Below are 26,202 nucleotides of genomic sequence, written 5' to 3'. Positions count from 1 at the left end.
TAAAGTATATGTTTGGAACACAAATTTTTAACACAGATTATTATGCTGCTGTTAAGTAGATTTTCAAAACATTTAAATAAATGTTTCATTTTTATGCCTTCTAAAATAAGACATTTACTTACTACAAGAAACTACATCATTTAAACTCATTATAACTGACATATTTTATGAACAGAGTATTTTTCCTGAATCTGTGGTGTGTCAGTGTGATAACCTTGTCAATGTTTATACTAACTGCTTTCAGTTTCTCTGTGAGAATTCTGTGATTTGAAGATTCTGAGGTAACTCAAGGACATTGTGCATAAGACAGCCCACATCCCAGATTGTCTCTCTTAACATTTTGGTGGGAAACTTATTAAAACTAGTGACAAACATTCATTTAGCAGTGTAAATGCATCTAAACATGACAGAACCTCCACAATGTATTCCACAGATCATCACAGCCTCTATGCAAGTGAAATTAAACTCAAAATTACCAACAAGCAATAAAACTCAGCATTCTTCTCCCAACTCAGTTTTCATACAAATCCTATTATTCACTGTGCCCACACAGTCAAAAGCATTTCTATATATTAATAAAGAAAAGAAAAGAGAGTAGAAAATAAAAGGGAGTAAGGCAGAAATAAAAAAATGTAAGAGAAAGCTGTAAGAAGTATATACAATGGAATGTTACTTACTGTTTATATTAATAGAGTTAAAAATAAAACATATTATTTACTCTTATTTAGTTCTGATTATTATTAGTTAAAGCATGACAGATTATTTACAAACAAGCATAAGCAGTATAATCAAGGAAGTATAATTAGAAATAGCATTTGAAGAACTTATAAACTTTTACAAGAGATAAATATGTTATTATTCTATTAATGATATTTTCATTACTGTTCTCTCCCTGCCCTCCCCCACCCCTTACCCACCACATAATCTAAATAGAATGTCATTGTTTAAACAAAGAAAATAATAAAAGAAGAAGGAAAAAAAAAAATAAAGATAAAAATGTATCAAATTACTAACCTTACTTTTTTCAGAAAGAAAAACAAATCGAGTCACAGCCTGCCATTAAATCCTCAGGCATTTTGACTGGTTATGAAACAAAACATTTCTTTGCACATAGAGAATAACTTTGATTAAATCTTTTCCAAAATATTTGTGGCTTTCTGGAAATGCAGGAACTATATTCAGAAAGATTAATAATGAACTAAAATGATGAGAGAGAAAAAAAATATAACAAATCATTTGTTTTTTAGTCTCTTCTTCTTCTCTGAAGTCTTCCAGGAAGCTTCAGTTGCAAATCTCTTTAATGAAGAACTAGCCCATTCCATTTCTTCTATTTTATCCAAAATCCTTTTTTCTTTGACAAACAGTAAAGCAGAGTCTAAATCATCGAAGACCTTAGGACCATCAGGAAGAAAGATTTTAAGCTTGGCAGGAAACAGAAGGTATGTTTTAAACTGTGCTTTTAAGCTCCCTTATTAGTGGCAGAAAAACTTTTCTTTTAGCAATTACCATGGAAGAATAGTCATTGTCAAAGCACAGTTGTCTCATTAAACTTAACAGGAGCTTTAGCCCAAGCAGATTTAAGAACCATCTCTTTATCAAAGATGATAGAAATCTAACTATAACTGATCTAGGATAGTTTTTGTTAGAGTTGGTATTAGCTATAGATCTATGTGCTCTTTCGATACCAAAAGAGAATGCTTCTGGTAAATCTAAAGTTTTAGGGAGCCATGTTGTTAAAAAGAAGTAATATTGTTACCTTCAATATTTTCTGGCAGTCCAAAATCCTAATGTTATTAAGCCTAGATCTATTTTCCAGGTCATCCAGCTTTGTTTGTAAATGTGTATTTTGTTTCAGCAGAAACTCAATGTTGATTTCCTCTTCTTGTATTTTATTTTCCATGTCATTCACAGCTTCTTCTATGCCTGTCATCTGGATCTTCTGTTGTTGCAGGTCCATATGTAACAAGTCTATTTGTTTTGTAGTTTTTTCTATGAAAGTGTCTATTTTAGTATCCATTTTATCCATCTTAGCAGTAAGTTGCTGGACTATAATTATCAGAGACTGAAGTTCTTTCTTGATGCTGGAGTCTTGAGAATTTGTCTTACTGGAACTCATTTCAGACTGATAAACTGACAGGAAAATTTCCAAAGTAATTTCTGACAGGAATATTATTAAGATTTCCTTTCTTTTTTAGATATAGTTCAAGAACTATATAAAACAAACATATTTAGAAAGAAAATTACTTCAAGAATTAATTTTTTAAGTAATTAATTCCTGTCAATGTAATGAAATTGGTGGAGCTGAAGAAATCTGCTGCTATCCTGTGTTCATCCTTGGCCACGCCCCCAATACATATTTTTCTGACAACAACCCATACCTCAAATTGTACTAATTGCAAAAGGAAAAGTTTCCTTTGGTGATCTATCAGTCATTCAAATACATAAAAAGCTAACACTGCCATCAGACACACTGTCTAAATAGTGGTACTGTTAGGGAATTAGTTTTTGGAAGGTAATGTGTAGGGTTTGAGTTAGGAGAAGGATTAGGGTTCATGTGTGCTAACCCAAACACTAACTCTGCAACTTGATCCTAAGCCCAACTCTACACATTACCTTTAGAAAAACTTTAACCTAATAGTACCACCATACAAGGTGCTCACACACACACACACACACACACACACACACACACACACACACACACACACACACACACACACACACACACACACACACACCACTGAAGCCAACAATCACGCACAGCTCTAAGCCTATCCTCTTACCTAGCCCTAACTTTAACCTTAACACTCACATATAGACTTCCAGCCTGAATGGCAAAATGTTTACATACATACATATATACATACATACATACATACATGCAAATATTCCAGACATGAGCATTAATGCCCTTCTAGCCTTCTTATATACCAGAGCAGTTGTTTCCATAATAAGTGTCCAGGCTATTCTTAAAAGTATCTAAACTAGTGCTTGCTTCAATGTAATTTGGTAGTCTAATCCATGCATCAGCTGTTTTCTCACCAAGCCAGTTAGTACACTTCTCATTCCTATAGAATCTTCTACATAGGTTGTCTGATGATTCTTTAGTACTTTTTGATAACCCCAAACATCCCTGAGGTAGTTGTCTACATACCCCGTATACCTGAACAAGGTCTCTTCTTAAATATCTATATGAAACAATGTACAAGTTCAGATATCTTAGTCTTTCATAATAATTTTCACATCCGTGGATGCCCTTGGTATATTTCTATTGTACTCGTGCCAGCTTGATTTCTTATAAAGTTTAAATATTGTTATTCCATACTCAAATTTGGTTCTAATGTAACAAACAAACAACTTCATAATTTTCTGATTTCCTAGACTTTATAAATCTTTTTATACAACCTATAGTTCTATAACTATGATTAACTAATTGGTTGATATGATTAGAAAAACTCAAAGCTGAATCTACCCATAAACCCAGGTTCTTAAATGAATCTACAGTTTCAATCACTGTGTGCCATATTAAATATTCACCTTTCAGTTTATGTCTCCCAAATCTCATACGCTTAGTTTTTGATGTATTTATCAGCATATTATTCACCTGTGCCCAAATGGTCAATTTAGTCAAGTTTTGTTGCAGACATGCCTTATCAGTAATGCATGTAATCAGTTTACCTAGTTTCAGGTCGTCTGCATATAGACTATAGAACACCTCAGATGAAAAAGATAGATCTGAAAGTTACAATCCAAACAAGTATAGGCCTAGGATAGAGCCCTTTCGGACACCCTGACTGTAACTGAGAATTTCATCTGTCCAACTATTGTATGATACTTGCCATGTCCTATTTGTAAGCCATGCAGCTATCCATCTTATCAAGAGTACATTAATACCTAGTTATTCTGATTTATTGATCAGCGTTTTGTGTATGATCCTGTCAAATGCTGAAGTTAAATCTATATAAATTACATCACAGCACAATTTTTCATTCATAGCTGTTATTATATTGTTATAGAACATAATGTTACAGGTGGTAATAGATCTGTTTTTAACATATGCACGCTGCTATATGGTTTCAAGTCCCAACCTTTCCAGTTTTGACAATGACTTATCCAAAATTAGCTTTTCCATTATTTTACCACAACATGAAGTTAGACCTAAGGATCTATATGACTCTGGATTTATCCTACTCCCCTTTACCTAAAAACAGGTTTAAGCACATGGCTCCAAGCTTTGAGGAATCTCCCCATATTTATATGATCAAGCGAATAATAGATATAATGGTACTATAATTTCTTGCTGAAGTGTTCTGAGGTCATTGTTTCTAATTACGTCTCCTCTCTGTGCTTTGTTTGCATTCAGTTTGTGCAGTTCTTTTCAATATAATCTAATTTGATTTCAGTGTCTGAGATTTCCTGGATGTCACTAGGATGATGTATCACTCCCTTTGTGGAGCCAAACTATTTTGCATAAGATTTTGTAAATATATCTATAATCTGTTGTGTTTGATAATAAATTTTAACACAGATTATCAGTTTGTATGTCTTTACTCCTTTGTCTTTACTCCTTCCACGTCTTATGTATCTATAAAATGTTTTCCTATTATGCTCAATATCTTTCTATAAATTTTCTTCAAATTTTTCCTGATCTTGTCTCATACTATCTTTAATTTGACCCAACAATTGGCTGACAGAAGAAATCAGGCAATAATAATTTTGAACAATTTTATTAGTGCTTTCATTTGATTCAATCACCAAACTTCTTCAGATAACCTCCTAATGCAAAAGTCCACTATATACATATTAATTAAAATACATCACATGTTCCTAACAACCAATAGATCATCATAAAGCACACATTTAAAAGTTCTTCTTAAATAAATATACTCATAATATATGAATTAATTAAAATAACTAAAACTATTCAGTTATTATACAACTAAATAATTTACATTTTTCCATAACATTATATTTTAGCTCTCATATACTTTCAACTTTAAAAGACTATTAATTGATATCATGTAATTTAGGCCAGGGGGTACCCGCATTTAAATAAATTTGCCACCATGTTTGTTTATTCTCCAAAATCAACTTCCAAAGTCCCACTCTGGCATCCTTTGTAACCCATGTACAACTAAAAATTTAAAACTATGTGCGGAATATTTTTAAGATGTTTATATAATGCATTTGTGTCCTTGTGGTGAGAAATATCATATGTGTGTTTGTATATTCTCTGGGAGAGTTTATGTTCGGTTTTGCCCACATAAAATCTTGGGCATTTTGTACAGAAAGCAATGTAAACAAACCATTGTGTGTAACAACTATATTTCCCTTTAATATTGATGGTTTTATTAGCTATTCGAACACTCGATCCACTGAAAATATACTGACACTGATTACACATCCCACAAGGACTCATCTTTCCTTCTTTGTAACCCTGTGATTATCTCTCCAAAATGTTTTTAAAGTTTAAACCCTCCTATAAACAACATTTGAAGTAGTTCCCAGTTTTTGTACCAAGTCTTCATCCATTTTAATAATATTCCAATTCTTTTGTAATATATCTCTAACAGTCATACTGTTACTGTAATAGGTCAAAACAAAAGGGCAAAAAATTATTTTATTATTATTACCATTGTTTCTATTAGATTGCATATTAAAAGTATTTACTTCCATAGGAGAAATACCATCAGCCGGGTTAATACTATTATAACTACTTTCTGGTCCAGCCTCAAAACTCTGATTATATTCCTTTAACAAAGGTACATAATAACCCTGCTCCCGTTTACTAATAACTTCATTTCGGATCTGATTGATTATTCTCCTAGGATACCCTCTGTTATAAAACATACTAGATAAAAACCCACACTCTTCAATAAAATCTGTATGGTCCAAAACCATAAGCGCAGCTCGAACCATCTGACCCTTCACCATTTCCCGCTTTACATGTGTGGGATGGTTACTAGAGTAATGTAAATAAGTATTTGAGTGTGTTGGTTTCCTGTATATTGTGGATTTTAGCCCTTGTCCACTTACATTTTTTTCAATCATGACATCTAAATATGCCACTTTATCATAACTAACAGTATGGGTAAACTTAATAAAATGTGTTGATTGATTTATATAATCCATAAATTTTGGGATTTCAAACACAGGGCCTTTCCACACTACAAACAGGTCATCCAAAAACCTGACATACATGTTAATATCTGAAAAATAGGGACTTGGATAAAGGAACTTAGTTTCCCACCATGCCATGATATTTGCAAAAAGGGGGCCACAGGCCGACCCCATGGCCACTCCTTCCATTTGTCTAAAATAATGTCCCTCAAAATAGACGTAATTATAACTCAGGACTAAATCCACCAGTTGGTTATAAGTGCTGATTTTATCTTGGTTTAAGCGATAATCTCATATAAATATGAGGCAAACCATTCCTTATCTTGGTCATGGGGGATGCTACTATATAAGTCCTTCACATCAATTGTTATAAAGACACCCTCAGTAAATGGATTTAAGTTATTACACAAAGTCAGAAATTGCCACAAGTCTCAGCACAAATTCAGAATATTACTTACTTCTGTTTTTAACTGTTTTCCAAGATATTTAGCTATATAACTGGTTTTAGATTTTCCAGAATCCACAATAGGTCTTAAAGGTGGATTGGTTAAATTTTTATGAATTTTAGTCACCCCGAAAATCGCCAGGTTCCTAGGCCATTCTGTGGTCATATAAATTATATTCCTGGACAGTAATCTGATCTTGAGTAAGCATATCAAGTGATTCCTAATAAATTCTTTTATATCCAAGGTGTACTTCATTAATAGAAACCTCTTCATAGGTCCCACTATATAACATTTGAAACATATTTTGTACATATTCATCATGTTGTACTATTACTATGCCTCTGCCCTTATCAGGGCGCATGAATCTAAGATCTCCATAAGATTTAAGAAACTGTAACAATTATTAAATACTTATTTACATTACTCTAGTAACCATACCACACATGTAAAGCGGGGAGTGGTGAAGGGTCAGATGGTTCAAGCTGCGCTTATGGTTTCGGACCATACAGATTTTATTGAAGAGTGTGGGTTTTTATCTAGTATGTTTTATAACAGAGGGTATCCTAGGAGAATAGTCAATCAGATCTGAAATTAAGTTATTAGTAAATGGGAGCAGGGTTATTATTGTACCATTGTTAAAGGAATATAATCAGAGTTTTGAGGCTGGACCGGAAAGTAGTTATAATAGTATTAACCCGGCTGATAGTATTTCTCCTATGGAAGTAAATACCTTTTAATATGCAATCTAATAGAAACAATGGTAATAATTAGCAAAAAACTACGGGCACTCATAAAATTGTCTAAGGCCAGCTTCGAGAGAAAAATTGCACAGGACACTAAGGATAATCACAAGGCTTTTTTTAGTGATGTTAGGAACCTGGGTGGTAATTCCCAGATATGCTCAGAATTAGTCCAAAATGACAAAAAATACACTGAACCCACAGACATTGCCAACATCCTAGCTGACAGGTTCAGCAAACTTCTCCCCTCCCCCCACCAAAGGGCAAATATCTATCCCAGCACAGTGCTGCCCCCCTGACATCTCAGATGCTCAGGTAAGAACCGCCCTCTCCAAAGCAAAAAACACAGCATCAATGGGACCAGACGGTGTCCCGGGCTGCGTCCTACATGAACTCCAAGAAGAGCTAAACCCAAACATAAAACTACTGTTCGATTTCAGCCTTACTACAGGATATGTGCCCAAAGAGTGGCGTACAGCAACAGTGGTCCCTCTCCATAAAGGTGGTGCCTCAATGGATCCTGGAAACTATTGCCCCATAAGCCTGACTAGCTTGGTCTACAAAGCTATGGAAAGGATCATCATGGACCTCATAAATAAAGATATTGGGGACCTACAGACACTGGATCCTACCCAGTTCGGCTTTGTTAAGGGCAGATCCTGCCTCTTAAACCTGGTTGATTTCTTTGAAACAGTCACCGAGGCCATTGGAGGGAAGGTGGTCCACACAGCCTACCTGGACCTTGCAAAAGCCTTCGATACAATACCCCACTCGGGCATTATAGATAAGCTCACCAGCTTAAATATAAACCCCTATGTCACTAGATGGATTGCAAACTGGCTCAAGGACAGGACCCACATGTTTAGAATTGCTGGAGCCATGTCAGACTCCAAACCAGTTACAAGTGGTGTCCCACAAGGCTCAGTCCTGGGACCTCTCTTGTTCGGTATATATTGCCGGGGGGTACAGGCCAACACGGAAGGACTGTGGCTGACCAAGTTCGCAGATGACTGCAAACTGGGCACCATAATCGACTCTCCAGCCGACACAAGCATCCTCCAAAAGGGCCTCATAGAAACAGACAACTGGTGCCAGAGCCATGGCCTCAAGCTAAATGCCAAAAGTGTATAGTCATCCCTTTGGCAAAACAAAGTGCCCACAAATTACCACATAGGTGGTAATCCATTAAGCACAGAAGAAGTAATTAGGGACCTGGGGACCCAAGTTGATAGCAATCTCTCATTTGACAACCACATGGCCAAAGTGGTTAGAAAAACATTTTATATAGCCCACCTAATCATGAAGAGATTCACATCTAGATTAGGGGAGGTCATCGTGCCGCTTTACTCATCCCTCATCAGGCCCATAATTGAGTACAATGCCCCTTTTGGGATGTACCTTACCAGACACCTGCAGCAACTGGAAAGACCCCAAAAGTACCTCACCAAGAGGATCAAAGGGCTCAAACAGATGCCATATGCTGCCCGGTTAAAGAGACTCCAGCTCTACTCAGTGGCATACCGCCTGTTCAGAGGCGATCTGTGCCTGACGTATAAAGCCATGTCCAACCCGGAATTAATGGACATGCTGCACCTCAGAAAATCCAAATCCCATCAAGCTACGCGCTCGAGAGACTTGAACCTCAGCACTGAAATAAATAGGACATGCTGGAGGGACAGATTCATAACCCAGAGGCTCCCTTCACTCTGGAATAAAATCCCAGTCCAGGTTAGGCAGATACCCTCATTGACTCTCTTCAAGAGGAATCTTGATGAGTGGATGGGAGATCGTAGGTTTACCCCGGCTATCACTTCTGTGTCACTGTTAGACAGAGGCACAGTATACTAACCTCGATAAAGGGCATAGCAAAATTAATTTAAAATGGGTGGCGAAAGCCAAACACATTCTGGCTAGGCTTATAAATGCCCTAGGGCAGATAGCCTAGTATGAACCTATGAACCTATGAACCTATAAAAATAAAATAATTTTTTGCCCTTTTGTTTTGACCTATTACAGTAACTGTATGAATGTTAGAGATATATTACAAAAGAACTGGAATATTATTAAAATGGATGAAGGCTTGGTACAAAAACTGCGAACTACTTCAAATGTTGTATATAGGAGGGGTTTAAACTTTAAAAACATTTTGGAGAGATAACCACAGTGTTACAAAGAAGGAAAGATGAGTCCTTGTGGGATGTGTAATCAGTGTCAGTATGTTTTCAGTGGATCGAGTGTTCGAATAGCTAATAAAACCATTGATGTTAAAGGGAAATATAGTTGTTACGCACAACGGGTTGTTTACATTGCTTTCTGTACAAAATGCCCAAGATTTTATATGGGCAAAACTGAACATAAACTCTCCCAGAGAATATACAAACACACATATGATATTTCTCGCCACAAGGACACAAATGCATTATATAAACATCTTACAAAATATCCTGCACATAGTTTTAAATTTTGAGTTGTACACCAGGTTACAAAGGATGCTAGAGGGGGACCTTGGAAGTTGATTTTGGAGAATAAAGAAACATGGTGGCAAATTTATTTAAATGCGGGTACCCCCCAGCCTAAATGACATGATATCAATTAATAGTCTTTTACAGTTGAAAGTATATGATAGATAAAATATAATGTTATGGAAAAATATAAATGAATTATTTAGTTGCATAATAACTAAATTGTTTTAGTTATTTTAATTAATTCATATATTATGAGTATATTTGTTTAAGAAGAACTTTTAAATGAGTGCTTTATGAAGACCTATTGGTTGTTAGGAACATGTGATATATTTTAATTAATATATAGTGGACTTTTATATTAGAAGGTTATCTGAAGAAGTTTGATGATTGAATCAAACAAAAGCACTAATAAAATTGTCAAAAATATTATTGCCTGATTTCTGCTGTCAGACGATTTTTGGTACTATCCTTAATTTGTTTGTCCAGCTTGTTTATTTCAGTTTTTAATGTTGTAGTTCGATCTCTTTTTCATTTCTTATATTTTTTGTCTCTCACCTTAATCTGGTTCTCATGAAAATATATCCTCCTGATTTTGTGTGCCTAGATTCTGATGTTAAACATTTTTTTATTCTTTGCATTCAATTTCTCCCTCAAAACTCCCCACATTCCTTATGCAGTTTTTCCCACAGAATGCATTGCTCCAATTAGTTTTACAGAGTAACTGTTTTGCTTCCATATAATCTGTAATTAACCTTCTGTGCATTGGTTTAGATTTCAGTTTGGCAGACTTATCTTGCAACAAATTAACCTTTATAACTCCATGATCACTGCACATCAATGGTGGCAAAACTTGACATGAAGTAACTGTCATTTCTTTAGGAACACAAACACTGTCTGGTATGTTCTGTTTCATAGTAGGTTATTTTACAATCTGAAGCAATTGTTGTTCCTGAACATACGCTGTGACTAATTTCCTTAATGGTGTTGTTGAATCAATATTATTTCAGTCTGTTCTGGTAAATTTAAATCCGCAGCCATTATTATTCTTCCCTACTGCATTTCATGCAAAGAATTTTATGAATTCTTCATGGTCATCAGCACTTGACTTTGGTGGTCTATACACTCCAACAATTGTTATATGTTCCAGGGTTGTCTTTATTGTCACAGTTACACAATGTATAGTATTAGTGCTATCAATAAACATGTAATAATTACAGGTCTCATAGCTATCTTTAATCCCTAGCATAATAACTCCACCTGATATTTTTGTTAGAATGTCTGTTACAGTAAAAGCATTTATACCCTGACAGAAATGGTTTCCAGTCATTGTTCTTTAACCATTTTTCACAAACAATAACAGGATCAATCTTGTGGGAATGTAGTCAATTTTACAATTAAAAAAATAAAGTAATTATTAATGCTCCTAGCATTCACAAGCATCATAGATGCATCAAATGTTGCTATCTCTGAACTGTTAAATTTTCAACATGGCAAAAATCCTGCTTTGTGTTTGGCAAATATTGCAAAATATCTGCTGCAAAAATTCTCTTTCCTCATCTTGACAAGTGCACACCGTCCTGTCTGAACACACATGTCCAAAATTAGTCTTGGATGCTCTACACATTTCCATTTTTTAAAACAGGACATTTTTTCATGTAGGTATTTACCCCCCAAGATCTCGTCATTCACGGTGACCTGATCTCCTTTCTATACGTGGTATGTGAAGACTGTGTCCTAACACGTGTACAAGCCGTGCTATCTAAGAGGGCTGTAAGTTTCCTACTAACAGTCAGAGGGTCCTTGTGGATGAGATTATTTGTACCGACATGAATAAAAAGAGATCCATACTTCCTTACATTAAGGCATTCTACGGCCTGTCTCACATGTTGTTTTTTTGCTCCTGGCAAACATAACACTACTCAATGTTCGTTATCATCTCTGCAGATATAAGTATCAGTTCCTCTGATAACTGAATCTCCAATTACAAGAATATATTTTCTGACCAGATCTGAAGAATCTTCAGCTTCTAATTCAGTAATATCTGCTCTATCAGTTGTTACAAAGGAATGATATTTATCCGCATTAGTCTTATTAATCCCACTGTTTTCACTGCTTATTACATTTGCAAGCATACAGTTCTCATCCAGCTGGCTTTGTACATCCACAGCTTGAACCATGCTGTCACTGTCTGTCTTTCTCCTCTTTTTTCTTACAGTAATGTTCTTCAATCCTTACACGTACAGTTTTGACTTCTTTTTCACTTGCCCCTTGCCTCTTTTTTTCTACCTTCTCTTTTGGTAAAATGATGCCTTGTTCTGTAGATTAAAGTCTTTCTGATAGAAAAATTTTATCATTCCCTGTAATCTCTGTGTTACATAACAAAGCAGTTTCCTTTTTTGTATGTAATGTCCTTGCTTTACAGGCATTAATCAGTTTATTTTTCTTCCTGGTTGTTTGTTGTGAACTTCTTCCTTTCTTTCTTTTTTATTTCCTTATATGCTCTGAATCCCAAATTTGCTGAATACTTGTATCCAGAAATCCAAAGATGTCAGTGGTATTGTCTTGTTTCATAGGGGCTGAATGATCTTTAAAGACAATAGATACTTCTTTTCCTAAATATGTTCTATACACACTTTTCCTAACATCATTTATCTCATCAGTCCAGTCATTAATATATGTAACAACAGTTCTCCCAGTTGTGCCAGTTGCACAAGTGCGATCATCATCGGTAAGTCTAGATTTACTAATAATAATGGTAAGCAAATCATCCAGCTTTTGACTTGTGGAACACAGGTCACCAATGTTTTCAGGTGTTACCTTCAACTACACATAGCATTTATTACACTGTACAAAATATTTGTGCTTTCGCAAATCATTAATAGCATACACATTTAAGGAATCCATATTGAGCTGCAAATGAACAAAGAATTATAAAATAAATGAATAATCAAAATCAGTTAACACAGAATTCAAAGATAATTTAAATAAACTGCTTTGAGAAAAATCATGCAAACAATATACAACTAAATATTAAATTAAATACAGTAATGTTGTTGTTCTGACTATACAAGTTGTTATAGTCACACAAAAGCTGACTTTCCCACCTCTTTTTAACAGTAAAGATTAATAAATCACAAACCAAGACAGGATTGTTTAGATAAACTCTGGATTGTCCTCTCTGTAGTCTGTGTGAACTCATAGCTGACTAGGCCCCTTGGGATGGCTAGAGTTTGCCTGTCTAAAACATATCATTTTCTAACAGCAAACAATGAAAATTAAAAGTAAAGCAAAATATAAACCAAAGTAAATCTTCTTGTCTACAAGCTATCCCTTTCTACAAACAGTGAAAAACAATAGGAAAAAATAAAGTATAAATTCAAATAAAAACATCTTGTACCAAGGTACTGCACATTCAGTCACAAACCAAGGCAGGATTGTTTAGATAAATTTGATAACTAACCCTTTAGGGGAAAAAGATACACAGCAGTATACCCTGCAGTTAAACCTGTGCATTTCACAGAGTTATTTGCTATAGTGTGTGTGTGTATGTGTGTGTGTGTGTGTATATATATATATATATATATATATATATATATATAGATATAGGTATACATACATATATCATTAGCACCTATGTCGTCTGGAATGTCAGACCTCTAGCAGCCCACACACATCTCACGTTCCAGAGCATTTTCTGAAAAATAGACTTATAAAGCAGAAGATAAACAAATGTACATATTTGTAAACAGTAAAAGCTATTAAAATTATACAACCAGCAATGTTATCAGTAACAAGTGATGGTGATAACAATCAGTGCATTCATAGACTTTTCCATAAATACTATAATATTAAAATGCACACAAATTCCAAATTATGTTTTCCAAACTTTCACAAATTGTCATATCTAGAAAACTATACATCCTAGACATTTATTGTTATAACATTTTTTATTAACCAGATATAAGCTTTCACATGACAGCAAGAAATCCCTCTATAAGTATGTTTATTGAGATATATACATAAATATGAAAACATATCCTTAATTGTATAATTAACAATACAAATAATACCAAATTATCTCTCAAGACGTGCAACTTAACAGTGCAAATATTAAAGACAGTTTTCTTCAACAACATCTAAGGTTTCACCTAATGTCATGAAACAGTTTGTAGGTCACTTGATTTTTGAAGTATTAAGTTCATGTGGAAATATTGCTTATTTTCATAATTACAAACAAACAACTAGCATTATTTCCAGTATAGTATGATATAAACCAGCATTTTCATAGACTTATCCTGTCTCCCATATTGGTGTATTATACCATACAATCAATAAAATGTTGGTTTCTCAATTTTGAAAATACAAATGTAAATATGAAAATATGAATAATAAATGGCAAACCAACCCCCGGATTTACTAATCTTCCATGCAGGACTAGTCTAGTCCTGCACGGAAGCGGGCGTTTAAGAGGAGGTCGGCAGCGCGCCATGCATATTAATGAAGCAGCCCTGCCTGAACTCGTAATGCAACATGGAGCGTGAACGAGTGCAGGGGGTGTGTCTGAGAGCAGAGCTCTCAGAATAAACATGCCCCTGCAAAGTAGAACAGCAGAAAATGTAAATAAATGAGCGAGACCGCTCATAGGTGTCCGCATATCCCCACCAACAGTCCCCCATGTGTACAACAGCAACAGGACATAAAACTAAATAGAAGAAACACCTTTATTTATTTATTTTTTTAAACCCTGAGTAAAGCTAACCGTAGGTGCACGGGTTTGCCCATCGCTTAGCTACAGTTAAAGCAGCTGGAAAGGCTGAAGAGGATAACAAGAACTATATATGCAAATGAAGCAGCATCGCAATAGTGTAGTAGTTACAGCATCCACCTAACGAATGGGTATTCCCGGTTCGAGTCCCACTGCAGCACATACCATTTTCTATGTGAAATCTGTATATGAACATATTTCTATATCTTTTTGCTGTATAACCTACATAATAACATTTAAATGTGAACTGGAGTACTGCATCAAATGCACATGTGAAGTGTCAGTGTCATAATGAATAAGGCACTAATAAGCAGGTTTAAGCAAAAATAAGCAGTAGTAAGCATATATAAGCACTAGTAAGCATGTTTAAGTGTGTTTGCATGGGGGTAAGCATTGCCTACACAGAATAAACAAAATAGAAGCTGAGTGTAAGAAACTGTAACTGGAGGTTAGCATTGCTTACCATCATGCAAACCCATGCAAACCTGCTTACAACTGCTTTAAAGTGCCTTAATCACTCTGTACCCAGCGGCCCATATTCTGCCCAGCAAAAAAATAAACTGCCTTTGCAAGGCTCAAACTCAGGACCCTGTATAGTATAGTCACAGTAGTTAACCACTAAGACATCACAGCAATATATATGAATGAAGTATTAGCAAACTAATCCTCACCACAGGAAAATCAAACCAAACATGTGAACTGAATCTATGTACAGTTTGAAGTGGTATAACCTGCTATATAACATAAATATGTGAACTGGAGTACTGCAGTAAGCATAGACGTGAGGTGTTATTGTAATAAAGTGTAGAAGTAGTAGAAGTGTAGAATCATGAATACCAGACACATATAGAACCTGTAATGAAGAATAAATCACTGCCAAAAGGCAAATTAATAAATATTAAGCAATGCTAAATGCAGCACAACTCAACTTAGTAAGAGTAAGCAATGTGTAGGGGAGCCAATCCAATCTACCTAGTGGTATACCCTTTTAAGCACTGCCAACCTTAGTTAAGCAGGTTTGCCCATAGCTTAGCCTTTTCAAACCTGGCCAGTCATGGAAAGGTGCATGTAATTGGCTGTATTTAAACCACACAGGCGGGAATATGTTCCATAACTGGTTGTAGCTTCCTACTGCAGGCAGAATGGCTGGTGTGGGTGAAGGCACTCATTTTAGAGCACAGCGCTGGGGCATTCAGGAGTCAAAAATCATGGTATGGCTCCTGGTAAAACACCATGAGGAAAGACTACTGCAGGGCCAGTACCAGGGTTCACAGTATAAAACTGAGGCTTGGGACAGTCTCGCCCGTGACCTCACCAGTGCCACAGGTATCCCCCGGACTGGTGAGCAGGTCAAGCACCACCATGCTGACCTGAAGTGGTAGAGGGGGGATGTACTGGAACAGTGGATCCAGGAATCTCGGCAGATGGCTAACGCCCCAGTACTGAGTAAGTACTCATTCTACTAAGTAGTTAAGAATTGCCTAGCTTGTGTATACTATGGATAGGTATGGCTAAATATCACTGTATTTCTCAACAGCTGCAGATGAGCGGGCTGTGAACCAGCAAGCCCATGATGCTAGGTTGCAAAGGCTGCATCGCGAGGCAGGTTAGTAATTAGTCTGCATGTACTGTCATAACAAATAAATATAAGAGCCTTAGAAAGTGTTGTACCAGTAGAAATAAATGTGTAATAGTGTGTGAATAAAGGTATAACCCCTGGAGTGCTTCTGTTTACTCTTCTGTCATATGTTGACGAACTGTTGCATACTATAAATAGTACTGTTGTATTTTAAGCAGTGTCACCCACACTGTGGTATGCAGATGAAATGTGTATGAAGTCCTGCATAACAATGTTGGAAGTGCCAAGAGGTCAGTCATATTGTACAAGTGAGGGAGACTTGTTATACATGAAGGTAATACAACAAAGGAAAATGTTTGTGATGGGGCTAATGGAACAGGCAATGACTTAGCTATTGTTAACAAAAATAAAAACACATGCAATGTAGTTAATTATGATGAGGAGGGGAATTTTAATACCATAACTACCCCTTTCCCTATACAGACACCTCAATTCAGAGGGCGGACTCGTTCCATGAGTCGAGGTCGACAAAAACGGAAGACCTCAGACACAGATGTGGAAGGCCCCACACTGAAGAAATTATGGGAGAAAAAGATGAATCCATTGTGATTAATCTGTCCCAGAGGCAGTTGTACGAACATGAAGAACAGGTACTCAGTAGAGGGCTAAATTTTATTCCTAGCCAAAGAAGTGAGATCTCTGATTCAATTATTGATGTGAAGTTATTTATACGAAATGTACAACTTAAGTTAGATTATGGTTGTAATGAGACAGGCGAAGCATTACATGTTTTCAAACCTACCAGTACATATGTCCCCACACTACATCCTGTCCTAGAGACATTTTCTAGATTGGTAGAGAATGATTTACACAACTATTATAATAACAACAACAAGAATGTTAAGAGATTTTATAATGGTAATAATTTGAACTCAATAGAGAAACAAGCATTGGATGATTTAAAGAATGATAGTTCTATTATTATCACCTCTGCAGATAAAGGTGGGTCCATTGTAGTAATGGATTATGAGCACTATAAAGAGAATGTGAATCAGCTACTATGTGATATTAAGTCCTATGGTAAATTGAATAGAGAGGACGTTGTAGCAAAAGTTCACAGGGTACATTCAATGATTGACGATTTATTCAAAAGTAAAGTCATTGACAAAACTACCTCTAAATATTTGAAAGTTGAAAATCCACACATACCAGTATTGAAAGGTCTCCCAAAAGTACATAAAGACCTGTGTAATCCTCCGATGAGACCGATAGTATCGGGACAAGGCTGGTTAACTGAACCTTTTTCCTTATTTGTTGAATACTATTTGAGACCGGTAGTAGATGAGAACTCGTGTATTTTAAAGGATAGTAAGGAATTTTTGTTGCAGTTTTATGAGTATATTTCTAAGCTAGATGAGGCAGAGGAATACATTTTTGTCACATTTGATGTGAATAGCCTGTTTACAGCTATACCAAATGACAAAGGGGTTGCATGGGTCATGAATTATTTGGAGAAGTATACATCTCTGGATAGTAATTTGGTGGACTTGATAGCACTTTTTTTAGAAACTATCCTGGAGAATAATGTGTTTATTTTTGATGGAGACATTTATATACAGAATGATGGCGTGGCTATGGGCACTAGTTGTGCCAATAGCTACGCCAACATTGTGATGGCAAATTGGGAGAAGGAAAAACTTTTTGTCTCAGAGTTGTTTGGACAGCATGTCAATTTTTACAAGAGGTTTGTGGATGACCTCTTTTTGGTTTGGAGAGGTAGTGAAATGGAACTAAAGGAATTTGAAGGTTTCTTGAACAACTCTGTAGAATTCCTGAAGTTTACTTCTAGTTCGTCAAGAGATTTTGTTGCATTTTTAGATGTAAACATCATGAGGTTGAGTAGTGGGATAGTGAATACTTCAATTCATAGGAAGAAATGTTATAGGAATACACTCTTGCATAGGGACAGCATGCATCCCAGGCATGTTTTTGAGAATGTAGCCTTGAGCCAATCCATGAGGGCTTCTAGGTTGAACCCAACGGAGGAAGGTTTTAGGGTTGAGTTGGCTGGATTGAGTCAGAGGCTACAAAAGAGGTCTTATCACAAGGGTGAGATTGAGAGAGCTATTGAAACCTCTGTTAGACTCAGGGATACCAGAGCATGCCCATATTTTTCTAGTCAAAGCAATTTAAGGGAACATGAAGTGAGGAAGAAGGGTCCTACGTATAATGGCAATGAGGAAAATATTTTAAGTATACCTGTTTATTTCACCTCTGATGTAAGTAACATCAGGAAAATAATACGAGAGCGTTGGGATGTTCTAGAGGCAGAGGAAGAAATTGTAAAATTAGTAGGTAATAAACCCAGGTTCAAATACAAGAATAAAAAGAACCTGAAGAGGTTATTCTGTCACAGATCAACCCCTGAACAGAGAATGATGACCCACAATACCATTCCATGTGGTAACTGCAGCCAATGTAATTATATTAACATGAATCATTCATTTCAGTCACCCCATGTTCATAAAGAATTCTTTTTTATGACAGGCACCAATTTCAGGAGTGTAAATGTGATATATTTGGCGCAGTGCGAAGCATGCACTGCGTTTTATATAGGCAAGACAAATAGGGAATTTAGATTTCGGATAAGGGAACACTTACATCATATTAGGACCGGTCAGGAACACAATGCCCTGGCCAGACATTGTAAAGTGGCAGGTCCCATGCATAGATTTACCTTCTGTGTGGTACAACATATTCAAACCAGTCTTGGAGGTGGGGACTTAGAGAATTTTACGTTAGAAATAGAACTTAGATGGATAATACGTTTAAGAGCAGATCACCCACCCGGTTTAAATGATAAGATTAGTTTACAGACAATGTTAAAGAAACGGAGATTAAAGAAAGGTACAAAGCAATAAGTATAGGTTTCATAGAGTAGACAGTTAGGTAATCAATGAATTTACTTTAAATCTTAATAATATGTTTATATTTTACATATATGTTAGATTTTAAGGTTTTATGCTAGGTTTTAAAATGTGCTTTTGTTGCATTTTTAAGGTATTTGTATTTGCATTTGGTTTGCGGATTAGCTTATTAGGTCTTAAATGGATGTAATTACAGTGGCTAATTGAATGTGTTATATAAATGGCTGTGAAATGTGGTTTTAAACACAGTCTGATGAAGCCGAGAAGGTGAAAGTGCTAACTGTACCTAATAAAGAACGTTTGTTTGAGTTTAACTGGAAGTCTTGAGTTATTTTACGAACAAAGTCTTTTGCTGTTGGTTTTTGGAGTTTTAAGAAGCCTGCCTGTGTCCTTGTTACCGTTTATGAGCTTGTGGACTGTTAGATAGAAAACAGTCAAAAGCTTTACATCAGTTCCCTGATAGCACAGTGTACTGTGATGTTAGCTATACTTTTTTGTCACACACAGCAGGGGTTTGAATCCTGGGAGTGCTACTAGGTTGTATGCATAATCATACCCCACAACTGTACAGATTTTGTTACAATGTTCAGATAGAAAGCTGTATGCATAATTACACCCAACTGTACAGAATTTACTAGAATGTTCAAATTGAAAGTTGTATGCATATTCATACCCCACAACTGTTCCAATCTGTCCAGCATGTCCAGATAAATGGCAGCCTGGTACCCCGTCCCCCTGACAAATCAGTGTGATGATCCAAGAAATGTAGGCAGCAGTTAATGACATATAACTGATAGTCAAACGTGTACATAGTCATAGAATGTATATGAAAACAAACCTGTCATTCTAGCACCTCCCCAAAGTGTATGACAGCAATTCACAACATATGTTGCATTAACACCTGCATCTTGTCACGCCTGTGCATAAGACATAGGTCACGCATATAATAATCTATAAACATACCAGTGTACAATATAAAGCCATTGGGTAGTGTAATAATGCATGTAAGGGAAAGATCACTGCAGTGACTAAGAATGTTGTGAAAACTACAAGGATATATTAGTTGTTAATTGAACTCTCTCTCTCTCACCCCTACCATATGTGCAAAATAACCCAAAGATACTCCTCAACTGGTATGTGTACACTTCAAACTTTTGTTGGGACATATGTCCTAATGGTTCATAAATATTCACATTTTTTTCTATGCATGTGCCATGTTAAAATACACCCATATTTGTGGCCTGTTGCCATAATTGAAACCTGCATTCTCTTGTAATGGCCACTGTTGTTCTATACATGCATGTGTTCTGCTTGCTCTGCAACTGTGTTAAATCTGATGTTTTGGGTTAATGAGAATACCTATGCATGCTGCTATAACTATTCCTGAATGCTGTTGACTGTTACTAACCCATATCTGTCATAAACCTGCTACAACATAGCTCGTATGGGAAGGCCGGTCCCAGCGGACCCACCTGTCCCACCTCAGCTGGCCAAGGTACCAGGCACCAGCACATCTGGGGCCCAGCCTGGGACCTCCTCCTCTGTGGGACCTGCACCACCTTCAGATGGAACCACTGCAGGGGATGGGGCTTCCCCCCCCCCTCAGAGCGGGTGCGGAGGGGAACCTGTCACCCATCAACAAGTCCAGGTCATGGTGCATAGGTAGTTCGAGCTGGAGTATCGAGACCGGCTATGCCAGCTGGAGGGCTGAGTGACACAATTAGAGGGTGAGCCTGCCCCTTCTATACAGCCCCCAGCACAGCCGCCTTTGGGGCTGTGAAGGTGCAGTGGTGACTGCCCATGGGTGGAAACCTCAGTCCCACTGTTTCCAGTTGGGGGCTCATGGGCTTGTGACTTCCAAACACCCCTCCCTGTCCAAGGTGCTTACCTCCCCCATGGGTCATATACTGCCCCTGTATGTGTCTTGTTTGTCTAGTCTGTTAACCTACTCAACCTACCTCCCCAAATATACCTACTACCCCTCCCCAACATCCCACTCTCACCTGAAAAAAAAATAAAAGGGCAAACTGTTCCCACAAAAAATCTTGCCCCATACATAGCTGTCCATTTTGCACGTGTCCACTGGACACATGTAATCTGGTCTAATTGGCATCATAATGTATATATGTTGTCCTCACCCCTCTCCCATGGGTTTGAGGGTCCAAATCAACCTCCAAATACAGTGTATATGCACAGCTGTTGCTGTAGAAGAAATGGGCAGCTATGGACCTTTCCTACACCCTTCCTGCACATGCCTAGCTGTTTTCTGTACTGTCTTACCCCCTTTGTGCCCCTTTTTCACCACTTTCCTATCAACCCTTTTTTTCTTTTCTTTTAAAGAAATTAGCACAGGGGTAAGCGGGAGTAGGCACTTTTAAGCAGCAGTAAGCGGGTGTCAGTTTGTTTGCATGGGGGTAAGCTATGCCTACACAGGTTAAGCAATGAAGAAGCTGAGTGTAAGAAACTGTAACCGGAGGTTAGTACTGCTTACCGTAGCACAAACCAAGCAAACCCGCTTACAACTGCTCAAAAGTGCCTTAATCGCACTAGATCCAATGACCCTTGTTCTGCCTAGCAACAAAATAAATAGCCACTGCTAGGACCAAATCCAGGACCCTGCACAACATAGCCAAAGTGATCTACCACTAAACCATCTCAGATATACATATCTTTGATGTATTCACAAATATATCATCCAGCCCAGTCATTCAACAGTACAGAGAATGTATTCCAACATGTAGATGTATGTGTGTGAGTAAATATATTAATGTCTAAACAGGTACAAAATATTGATATATGTATATATATATATATATATATATATATATATATATATATATATATATATATATATATATATATATATATATATATATATATATATATATATATATATTTATATAGAAATATAGAAATATATATGAACATATAAACATGCAAATGCCTACATCTATAGATATATATGTCCACATCTACATGTCTAAATATATATGGCAGGTTATATATCTGTCAGCAGATATATATATATATATATATATATATATATAGGTATATATGGACATACATCTGTAGATAACAATGGGGAAATAACAGACTCATATATGTCCTCATACAATGTTAATGGGGTTGAGAGGCCCCACACAATATATGTCTGGTACGAATAGGTATACCCCCCTAGCCAAGCATGACCCCCCTGCAATACAGTACCAAGTGTTGCAGATCCCATAACCAGGACTAGACACGACATGGCCATCCCTAGGATACATATACACAGGCACATATATGCAGATACAGGTATACATATATATATATATATATATATATATATATATATATATATATGTATATATAACTACACATACACACACACAGAGATATGTACAGTAAGATACATATGTTCATAGGTAGGTACTAGGCTATTGACCCTAGGGCCTATATAAGCCTAACCAAGGGTACCCTGGCTTTCGCCACCCAAGAAAAATTATTTTCCTGTGCCACTGTCGAGCAGAGCCACAGAAGTGATCCCTGGGGTGAATTTCCTATCTCCCATCCAATCATCAAGATTTTTCTTGAAGAGTGCTAATGAGGAGCTTTGCTTGATATAGATAGGTAATTTGTTCCAGAGTATGGGAGGTCTATGGGACAGGAATCTATCCCTCCAGCATGTTCTGTTTATTGTGGTTACAAGGTTTAGGTCCCTAGAGCGTGTAGCTCATAGGGATTCGGATTTCTTTAAGTGGAGCATGTCTAAAAGCTCTGGGATTGACATAGCTTTGTGTGGTAGGCAGAGATCGCCTCGGAGTAGGCGATATGTGACGGAGTAAAGCTGCAGTTTTTTGAGACAGTCTGCATAGTGCATCTGTTTGAGGCCGGTAATCCTCTTTGTGAGGTATTTCTGTGGCCTTTCCAGTTGTTGTAGATGTCTTGTGAGGTACATACCCAAAGGGGCATTGTACTCTATAATGGGTCTAATGAGTGACAAGTAGAGGGGAACAATGACCTCTTTTTTCCTGGATGAGAAACCTTTTGTGATGAGGTGTGCCACATAGAAGGATTTCCTGACTACTGTGGTGATGTGATTATCAAAGGAGAGACTACTGTCCACCTGAGTCCCAAGGTCTCTTATCACACTTTCTGTGTTAAGTAGACTACTGCCTATGTGGTAGTTCATGGGTACAGAGTTTTTACCAAAAGGGATGACAATTCTCTTTTTGGCATTGAGCTTGAGGCCATGGCTTTGACACCAGGCACCTGTCTCAGCGAGGCCCTTTTGTAGGATGTCCACATCTTTTGAAGTTTTGATTATGGCTCCTAGTTTGCAGTCATCTGCGAACTTCATTAGCCAAAGACCTTCTGTGTTGGCCTGTACTTCAGAGAAGTAGATACCAAACAGGAGAGGACCCAGGACTGAACCCTGTGGTACTCCACTTGTCACTTGTCTGAAGTTGGATTTGGAGTCTGCTACTTTCACAGTGTAGGTTCTGTCAGTGAGCCAGTTGGCAACCCATCTTGTTACATAAGGATTTATACCTAGTTTAGTGAGTTTATCTATAATTCCAGAGTGGAGAACGGTGTCAAAAGCCTTGGCGAGATCTAGATAGGCTGTGTGAACCATCTTACCCTCATCTATGGCTTTGGTGACTGCTTCAAAGAAGTCTAGCAAGTTTAGGAGACATGATCTGCCTTTTACAAACCCGAACTGGGTGGGGTCCTGAGTTTGGAGATTACCAATGTCATGGTTTATACGTTCCATGATGATAACATTCCATAGCCTTGCAGACCAGGCTCATTAGGCTAATGGGGCGGTAGTTTCTGGGGTCTGTGGTGGCTCCCCCTTTGTGGAGTGGGATAACTGTCGCTGTGCACCACTCAGTGGGCAAATAGCCTGAGGTGAGGCTATGATTGAACATGGTACTTAGGTGGGGTGCCAGTTCGTTCTGTAGTTCATGTAGAACACAGCCTGGGATGTTGTCAGGTCCCATGGATGCTGTGTTATTAGCTTTGGATAGTGTGTTTTTTACCTGTGCAGCTGTGATTACAGGAACTTTGCATTCTTCTGGTATAGAGATGGGCCCTTTAGGGGATGACAGGGGGGTAAAGTTAGCACTGAACCTATCTGCCAGGATGTTGGCAATATCAGTTGGTTCTGTATATTTAGTATCATTGTGCTGTAACTCAGAGCAGATCTGAGTTTTGCCATTGAGATTCTTGACATAGCTATAGAATGCTTTGTGTTTGTCTTTAGAGTCAGTGACGACTGTGTTTTCATAACTAGCTTTGGAGGATTTTATGAGGGATCTCAGCTTCTTACTGAGGCTGACCAGGGAGTTTCTCCAATCATGGGATTTTACTATTTTTTGCAACAGTTTCTTTCTTCTGTTGTAGAGTTTGTTTATGGCAAGGGACCACCAGATTGGCTTCCTTTTTTTGGAAGATAGCATCTTGGTTCTGTTTCTGTTAGGGATTGCACGATCCATGCACTCGTGTAAGTGCTTATAAAGTGCATTTGTGTAGGATTCAGCATTCATACCTTTATTGTCCATCAGCATGGGTGTCGTGAAGTTTTCCACTTCTGTCTTAAGAAGTGTGAGGTTGGCTTTGGAGAAATTTTTTACTGTGGTTTCCCTAATGGGGGTGGGGGAGAGATGTGGATGTCTAGGGTGATTAGCTTGTGGTCGGATCTGACCAACGAGGATTTGACCTCTGGAGTGGAGCACCGATTGCCCATGTTGGTAATAACCAGGTCTAGGATATTGCTGCCCCTGATGGGGGTGGGGATAAGTTGATCCATGGCATTGGAATTTATGAATTCCAGAAAACGTTGAGCACAAGAGTTGGTACATGAGTAGTTTTCCCAGTTAATGGTAGGGTAGTTGAAATCACCCATTATTAGGGTGTTAGGTTGTACCCTAATATTTTCCAGTGTATCAAGAAATGAGGAGTGGGAGTCCTGGGGCATGGTGGGGGATTTGTAGCAAGCTACAATTTGGATTGCGGTCTTGCCCAGAGTTAGTTGCACTTGGATAATCTCGGATGCATTATGCTGAGCAACTAGCCTGGAGGTGTGGATATCCTTAATGAATATGGACATGCCTCCGCCTTTAGTGTTTCGGTCCAGGTTAGGTGGCCGAAAGGTGTGGTATGAATTATAGCCTGGTAATGCAGGGGTACTCTCTGGAGCCTTGAACCAGGTCTCTGTCACTGCACAAATGTCAATGTTCTCCATTTTAAGGAGTGCCTCGAGTGAGTGCATTTTGAGGTTTAGACTTCTAGCATTGAGTAGCATTACCTTCAGATTCTTCTTGCCTGTACCTGTTAGGGTGGTGAATTTGTCATTTCAACCTTGCCTAAAAAAGGCACTATATAGGTGTCTAGAACCTTAGCCAGTATCCGGAATGCCAGAGGTGACAGGTGCAGGCCATCTATGGCAAAGCATTGTGGTTTGTCGATCATGTCATCCCAGGCAGACAGATACTGGATCCCCTTAGAATGACACCAGAAGCTTAGCCAATTGTTGAAGTCAATCATTTTGTCCTTGTACTGTGGTATCATTCTGGGTGATGGCAGGATGCTACTCAGGGCTAGGGTCATACCTACCTGGGCTACAAGATCAGACAGCTCCTCCATGTCCCTTTTCATGTAGTCCAAAGAGGTACATCTCAGGTCATTCACACCAACATGGACAATGACAGAGTCATATTTGTACTTGTTGTGGAGTGACCTGAGTGCATGCGTTATGTGGCAGATCCTGGCACCTGACAGGCAGCTGACAGTAACTTTTTCCTTGTTTAGCCTGGTAAGTGAACATCAGTGTGCCTGACTATAGAGTCACCTATGACTGGAGTGTTGGGTACGTTGTTATGCCTTATGGGCTGTGGTTGAGTGGCACACAGAGTTTGTGGGCTATGTGTCATTTGGGTTGCGTTGGGGGGTGCTGGTTGCTTGTGTTTCTGCTTTGGAGGTCCCTGTTGCTTGGGCAGGTTTTTACTGAGAGCCTCCGTGAATGTAGGTGTGTGTTTTGTGTTTCTATGTGTGTGTTTTGGTGGAGTAGGTTTTGAGGGACTATGTGCTGAGTGTGGTGTGGTGCAAGTATTTACCTTCTCCTCCTGACTGTCTAGTCCAGTCTTAGGTGAAGAGAGCTTTGCTTCCAGTTTGGCTAT

The sequence above is a fragment of the Protopterus annectens genome, chromosome 2.part1 (genome assembly GCF_019279795.1).
Source record: "Protopterus annectens isolate FY-2018-M chromosome 2.part1, PAN1.0, whole genome shotgun sequence".
NCBI classification, from domain to species: domain Eukaryota; kingdom Metazoa; phylum Chordata; order Ceratodontiformes; family Protopteridae; genus Protopterus; species Protopterus annectens.
This window is presented reverse-complemented; position numbering follows the sequence as displayed.